Raw genomic sequence first — 8,562 nt, forward strand, 5'->3', positions numbered from 1 at the left:
ACGGACAGGCTGCATACATTTTACAAGTGATCGCGGCGATCACTTGTAAACGAACAAGCAGCTTCCCACACTATATTTAGTCCTGCCTTCCCAAAGCAGGACTAAATGTCAAGGAACTTACCGCCAGGCGCCCGGAACTTTATGTTCCGGACGTCGGGGGATTCCACACCGCTGCCGCCCCTCTGCGCCCTGCCGCCCCGAGGCCTTTCCTCGGTGGCCTTGTGGGGAATCCGGGCCTGAATATGTCTCTCGTGTAACAAATGCTTCTTACTTTCCTCTTTGCAATCTTTACACCATGCAGGTCAGGGCCGTTTAGCCCTGGTTATGTGCGCATTTACATGAAGATGCGCATTTTGATTGGCAGCTCAGAAACCATTGTGGGCAAAGGAAGAACGTGTGTATAAACGTGCAAAAACGCTCATGAAAATGTGCAACATGCTTCTGTTGTGCGTTTCTGGGCATTTCCAATGAAGTCTATGGGGAGGAAAAGCGCTTTTACCTGCCCAGGGAAGCTTCTGTATCTTTTCAGGCTTCTGGCGTTTTATGCTCAAGTGTGAACCACGGCTATTGAAAATTATGGGAAATCTTGTGGTCGGCAGTTAAAAGCGCTTTTCGAACTGGTCCAAAAACGCCTAGGTGTGAACCAGGGCTTAGGGTGGTACACTGAAGGTACGGTATCTGGGTGTGTAGGAGATGCTATCGCACAGTGCAATGCACCACATGCTAGGTGCATTGCCATTCATTCTGAATGGTACTCCAGTGCACCTACCTGTGACACACAGTACCACAATGGCATGTGTTGTGTAGAGAAAAAAATGATGGATGCACAATTTTTTTTGACAGCACCACACACTTGTGGTACTGTGCGTTGCAAGCCACACCCGCCAGGAGGTGCGTTGGGTGCTATTCAGAATGAATAGCAATGCAGTGCACCGAGTGTATGGTGCATTGCTCTGTGCAATAGTGTGCACTAACCACGCAGATATCATACCTGTATGCTCTAGTGCAGGGCTTCTTAAAGTGTGGGTCGTGACCCCAGCAACTGAAAGTTGGGGGGTCGCAATGAAAAATCTGAATTCCCAACAGGGATTGGTAAATTGTCTCTACACGGACACCGCTGTCCATGAGTGGGGCACTTGCGGGGTCTGCCACCTCTGCGGCGCACAGGGCTAGGGTTGTAACTTGGTATGGCCCTGGTCCCCCCTGTACAATTGGTAGTATTGGTACCTTCCTCTGTACGTGCAGGGGGGTGGAGCTTGCCTTTTAGTGGACGGAAGTGCTGCAGAGCATGGCAAGATTCAGTTGGGAGCGGAGGCTGCTGAAGTGGTAAGCAGATGTCTACTCTGGGGCTGGGTGAGCAGGGAACACAGCACAGTTTTCTATGGAGTTGGGCTTTAAAAGTAATTTTTTGACTTGGAAACTGTGACTGAGCAATCTTTGCCCAGGTTGTCAGGACAGAATCAGACTATGTGTCTAAGCTCTGCTCTTGCTTACAGTTTCCTGCAATGTCTTTGAAACCTTATAAGGAAAAAAACAAAACAAGTTCATCTCATTAGAATGCAAATTTGCTTTCATCTTTAATAAATGGTAAAATATGTATACCAAAGAATTGTTTTACATTACATTTATCTTATGATTTTATTATTATTAGTACATTTTATATACCTGTATCACGTAAAATTTCCTCATGCGGGAAGGGGGTCACGAATGGAAAAAGTTTAAAAAGGCCTGCTCTAGTGCAGCTCTCAACCGGTGGATCGCGAGCCAAAAGTGGGTTGCAACCCCGTGTTCATAGGGTCACCCTGTGCCTTCCACTACTCTAGGTGAGAGGCTCCTCAGCCTCCCCCTAGCGCAGCACTGTCAGTTCTTGCACGGAGCAGACATTAAAAATATGCTGCCCGGCGCCGAGTGTCAGCTTGAGGTGGGGAAGTCCGCCAACCTTAAGTGCATTACTTAAAGCTCCCTTGAATGCCCTGTAGAGATGCCGGGACCGGAGAGACGTCACATTCTGGCTCCTGACATCTCTACAGGGAGCGTAAGGGGGCTGTACAATGCACATATGGATGGAGCTTCATCAAAGCACAGCAGCCCACACTGGACACCAGGCTGAGGATCCACTCCGGTTCTCATAAGATCGGGAGACTGTGGATTGTAAAAAAAAGAAAAACATTTTTTTTTTAATAGAGTGTGTGAGATTGTGTCTGTGGTTGTGTGTCTGTCAGTGTTTTGGAGGGCCCGTTCACACTAGTACAGTGCGTTAATCGTACCGCCCCATGTGATTATTGTACTGTACCACGCAATTGCACCTACCGCACATTCTGGTGCAGGAGGTGCCTAACTTTCCCAATCATTTGAATGGCACCCCAAGTGCATCTCACACCTACAGTTCGATCTCCCACTCCGGAATGCGCAGTACTGCAATGCGACTTGGGTCGCGACTTAATAAACATGGACAAATGTGGGTCGTATGGTTACACAGGTTGAGAACCACTGCTCTAGAGTGAACTACCCCTCATTGTACTCTTTAGTGGGATTTCCTACCGCTGAGCAGCAATGAAATGGGCCCTGTTATGTATACTTTTACTGCTGTCCTTGTATACTGTGTTGTACAATGCATTGTCTTGACTTCTACAATCTATGTGCTGTGTATATCATGACATAGATGTCACCCCTGCACTCTATACTCTATTTCCATATTACATAGTTCTGACTAAAGATGCACCGATACCGTTTTTCTGGTATCGAGTATGAGTACCGATATTTATCTTTCGGTACTCGCCAATACCAAGTACCAATACCGGTAATTTTGCTTGCATACAGCCAACTTCCCGGGCAATCAAGAAGCCAGGAGGTGGGTAAGGACACACCGCGCAGCTTCTTGATTGCCCGGGAAGCCAGCTCTATGCTTTTCTGGCCGACTTGATGCTGATTCACGAGGAAGCCAGCTTCCCAGCCAGTCAGCATGGAGCCGGCTTCCCGCTTCCCTGATTGGCGGTTAATGACACGCCACCCGGCTACTTGATTACCTGGAAAGCCGGCTCCATGCTTTTTTTGGAGCCTGCTTTTTGATTTTCCAGGAAGCTGGCTCCATGCTGATTGGCCGGAAAGCCTGCTTCCCAGCCAATCAGCATAGAGCTGGCCAAACAGCATGGAGTCGGCTTCCCATCTAATCATGAAGCCGGGCGATGAGTTATTACCCGCCACCCAGCTTTCTGATTGGCCGGGGAGCCGGCTCCACGTTTCCTCGCTGCACTGCCGGTCAGAGGAAAACCTCCCTCTGACCGGAAGTTCCGGTATCGGTGGTAAGTATCGGAATCGGCACGGATACTGATACTAGTATCGGTACATCCCTAGTTCTGACCAAAGTGTTTCTTTTCCACAGCTGTTGCTCATTGTAGTGTACATTTCAACTTTTTTTGTTTTGTTCAAGGTCAGCTTAGACAAAGTGTTCGCATTCTGTATGTATTCGGTTTTATCAATCCTTGTACCGTGTTTCCCCGAAAATAAGACACTGTCTTATATTTTTTTTGGCTCAAAAAAACACACTAGGTCTTATTTTCGGGGTAGGTCTTATTTTTATTTATTTTTTAATATATAACATTCCAAAGTTAATGCAAATCCAAATTAAATAATCCAAAATGGCAAAGTTAAGAATAGGGTGATCAGGGCAATCGGGGGTGCCGTACCTTTCCAAGAGCAATTTGGTAACCAATTGCTGGCCCGAATGACCGAAACGCGCTTTTACTATGGATTCCTCACAGGCAGAGTGCATTTGGTATCACTCCGCCTGTGACAGGAGTCGGCGCTATAGAGGCCTCACTTCCTCTAACGCTGGCTTTTTGGCACTGCTGATTCTCTCCTTCCTCTCTCGTGGCTCTTCAAGTTGCTCCTTCTGCCTGCCACCACCGGCCCTGGGAATGGTCACAGCTAGGTCTTATTTTCGGGGTAGGTCTTATATTTTAGCAATTCCCAAAAATAGTACTAGGTCTTATTTTCGGGGTAGGTCTTATTTTCGGGGAAACAGGGTAAGTGAGACTCTCACTCATAGCACAGTAATTATGGAGTATTGTGGGTACAATGACTGCAGACTGTGTATAGAGGGTATGTAGGCTCAGACACTGTTTTACCATGCTTCTTCAAGCAGCCACTTTTCAGTAAATTTTTGCCCCAACGCACTCCACATGTCTTCTCCATCCCACGACGTTCCTCTTTCTCAAGAGGAAATACCTACATACGCTGTGAACATGTCAGTGCTCAACCTGTTCTCGTTTGGTGAAATGACACTGGGAAGGGGCTCCCACATTGGGTGTTGTGGTGAGTGTACACTGTGTTCATTGTTAAGAAAGAAATATATACAATTTTAAAAATCCTTTATTTAATTTGTGAAAAACTTTACAGAAAAATAATGTTATAATTTTCAATGGGAGAAGTCGCAGAATAAAATTTGTCTTTTAATATTCTTTTTTTTTTTCCATAACAAAAGTTTATTGAACAAAACAGCTTTGTACATCGTAAGGAGAGGTATACAAAGATAAGAGCAATATAACATTCAAACGATCAAAGAAACAGGAGCTTTATGCTGCGCAAAGTCACATAATAAGTCAAGCAAATAAATCAGAAATGTAACATCCGACATTATAAGGCCTAGCTAAACAATCCATCCAAATAATATTCAGCTGGACCCTCAAACTGAACACTTGCTGGTAAATTGCACACATTTGTGAGATTAAACCTGTACCAGTATTTGACATTGCTGTAAAATGACTATGGAGGGAATTGGTAAAAATCTGGAGCAGATTTGCACTTGAGAGAGAGAGAGATGCTGATTGGTTGCCATGTGCAACTGCTCAAGATTCTGTCTGCTGCAATTTTGATAAATTCCCCTCTATATGTGTGTGAGCAGCATCATAAGTCATCTTTTAGGTAATAAAAAATATCAGCCCCTTTCATTGGTTAGTCTATGAAGGTCACTTACAGTTTTCTGCTGAATCCACTGTCCATCTCGGTCAGACGTTCTGGAGTCAAAAGTTAAAAAAATCAGTTAATATCAGGAAAAAAATATATTCATTGTTGGCTGTTCAAATATCTGAATGCCTAGGATGAGAAATATTCAATAAAGCTGGTGCTCAGGAGAGAGGGGAAAAAAAACAGCTCCTTCCTGCTCGCAGTCGTGATGCTGCATGACATCAAGTTAGTCTTTGCCAGTTAAAGGAGAACTATGAGGTGAGTGATTTTCACTCAACCTCATAGTTAGAGCCGACGTGTGACAATGAGACTGTCACAGGTCGGCTCAATAGATCGGGAAGTGAACGAACACATACCGGCGCTCGCTCACTTCTCTATCATGTCCCTGCAGAGAGCCGTGACTGTCACGGCTCCATGCAGAGATTCCCCCGCTCCTCCAGCGCTGAATGGCAGAATGGATGGGGGAGGGGGCGGGCACAAGTGGCTCTGCCTCTAGATAGATAGGCAGAGCCAGCTGTCAATGATGCAAATGGGTGGATCTCGACAGTAATGTCGGGATCCGTCCCGGCTGCGGCGGTCTTAGTGTACCGCAAGCTGTATCTCGCGATATACTGAGCTTTGGGTCACGGGAGGACGCTAGTTTATGTTCTCCTGTGACCCTTAGGAGAACTATTGGGAAAAGCACTGACCCCATAGTTCTCCTTTAAGCTCTGTGGTCATGTGACTAGCATACAGTCTGAACAGTATTCTGTGTAATGTAATGCATTTTTCACTAGAAAATGACTTTAATCCCCCAAACAATTATATATTTTCTGAAAGCAGAGGCCCTGGAGAATAACATGGTGGCAGCTTCAGATTTATATGTGGCATGGTATTAGAGCAAAAGTTTTGCAAACCTTGTTTTGCACAGAAGCTTAGGATTTCAGGCTCAAACTCCTGAGTTCAGAAGCTGTCCGGCTCTTTGCATCTGCATGAGAGTCTTGGGGCTGATGGTAGCCTTCTTCAAGGCAGTTCCCTTTGTCCAGATTCAGTGCAGAGCAATATCCTGTTATCGTGGGACAAATCATTCCTGTCTCTGGGCAGGCCAATTCAATTGTGACTAAGTATGTCCCTAGATTAGTGGCTTAGAAATCCACGGAAGTTCTTTCCTCCTGTCTTTTGGAAGATTTTCACAAAGGGTGTAGGCCTATTGGGCTGGGTAGGAGCAGGGCCGGCCTTTAGGGTGTGCGGCCACACAGGGCGCCATAGCAACATGGGTGCCAGGCGACCGACACAGAATGTTTCCCCAAAGGCCGGTCCTGAGTGTCTCTTGCTGCCACTCTTCATGTCCCCCAAGATTGGCACCCCTCCACGCGGGCCTCATCATTCACTGTGTCATCAAGATGGCTGCCGCTCATCTTTAAAACTGGAAGCGCCAGGCAGCTTTTGCAGGAAAGACAGCAGCTGTCCCTGCCTTGCCAGACTTCAGCGCAGGGATGAGGAGCTCATGGAGCATGCACACTGAGGAGAGGAAGAATCCTCAGAAGTGGGCAGCAGATGGAAAACCTTTTTTTGAAAGTAAATTTTATTATAAATGCACTGTACTGCTTAATGTCTGTTTTTGGGCTTTTTTATTATTTATATAGGGTATTTCTTAAAGGGGCAGAAAATAACAAAATGTCAGCAAGTGAACATTTTGTTCCTTAAGTTGTTGGAAGCAGAAAAAATGGGCAAGTGTAAGGATTTGAGCGACTTTGACAAGGGCCACATTGTGTTGGCTAGACGACTGGGTCAGAGCAACTCCAGAACTGCAGCTCTTGGGACGTTCCCGGTCTGCAGTGGTCAGAACCTATCAAAAGTGGTCCATCTACCAAGCGGGGGCGTGTGGTCGCCATAGGATTTGGAAAGGATATTCCCTTCACGGTCACTGACAGAATGGTTGACCCGGAGGGCAGACAGAATGCGCATATTGTGCCCCGACCAGGGGACCAACCCCCCTCCCCCCTGTACCCCTACGTCTCTTGTCCCCCCTTTTACCTTGGATATCGTATGTAATGTGATTGTCTTAATGTATGCTTACTGTATTGTATGTGTGTTTTTTGTTATATTTTGAAAATCTTTAATAAACATTTAATATGAAAAAAGAAAAAAAAAAAAAAAGTGGTCCATGGCAGATAAAACCAGTGAACCAGCGACAGGGTCATGGGTGGCTGAGGGTCATTGATGCACGTGGGAAGCAAAGGCTGGCCCCCTCAAGTCTGATCCAATAGAAGAGTTACTGTAGCTCAAATTGATAAAATAAGGTCACGCTGGTTGACAAAAAGGTGTCTGAACACACAGAGCATCACAGACCGATCATGGTACCCATGCTGACCTGTGTCCACCGCCAAAAGTGTCCAAAATGGGCATGTGAGCATCAGAACTGGCCCACGGAGCGATAGAAGGTGGCCTGGTCAGATAAATCACGTGTTATTTTACATCAACGACTGTGAGGTGTTGACTTGGCCTCCAAATTCTCTAGATCTCGATCCAAATGAGCATCTGTGGGATGTGCTGGAAAAACAAGCCCGATACATGGAGGACCCAGCTCCCAAGTTACAGAACTTAAAAGGACCTGCTACTGTCAGCTTGGTGCCAGATACCACAGCATACCTTCAGAGGTCTAGTGGAGTCCATGCCTCGATTCGTCAGGGCTGTTTTGGCAGTAAAAGGGGGACCTACTCAGTATTAGGCAAGTGGTCATAATGCTATGGCTGATTAGTGTATGTTGGTTATACAGTAAACAATCCTGTACTATAATACACAATCATGGATGTGATAAGTGAAGAGGATCCATGGTAGGACAATGTGTACCTGTGTGCTACAATAAACATTTTAGCGTAGCTTGCGGTGTGCAATCAGATTGAAGGCCAATGCAGAAGGGATAGGCGGTCTTAATATTTTGCTCCTCAATTTGCAAACATTCATACGTTAATTCATGCTTATCAAGAGGTTTTTTTTTTCCTTCATTTAATCGAACAGATATAACAAATCCCTTCACACCAGATGTATTGCACAGCCTTGCCCAGAGCAGTCCTAACACATAGACAAGACATACTGCCTTGTGTTCTGTGAAGTCAGTTCAGTACACCGCATAGCAACATGCTGGAGTAAAAAGCATGCACAATAAAACGATGGAATATTAAAAATCTGCATGTGATTTTAAAAACTACCAATAAAACATACAGTTTATAGAGTGCAGTGCAATATTGATTCATAATATTGAAGCTGCCATTTCCAATTTTGTTTTTAATGGTGCAGGCTTCAGCATGATCCGCATTACCAAGCTCACTCCCGTGACCAACTACATTCACAATACAATTTAGTAAACTAAACCTGAGATTGTAGTCCATCATGGGAGCACGCTTGGAGAGGTGTCAACTTTACAACACACACAAGGACCATGGGGAACAAAAGTAGTCACCCTCCAGAAGGAAGGGCAGTGTCAGCACCAATTCAGAGAACACAGTACTTCATATAGAGTACACTACAGCAATAGAGTTTTTCAATTATCCCCTATTCCCCTGTTAAAATGATTAGGTTAACCCTTTCGCTGCCAAGCCCTCCGGAACATTTTTC

This window comes from Nanorana parkeri, unplaced genomic scaffold, assembly GCF_000935625.1.
Source record: "Nanorana parkeri isolate BGI_ZX_2015 unplaced genomic scaffold, ASM93562v1 scaffold2422, whole genome shotgun sequence".
NCBI lineage: Eukaryota > Metazoa > Chordata > Amphibia > Anura > Dicroglossidae > Nanorana > Nanorana parkeri.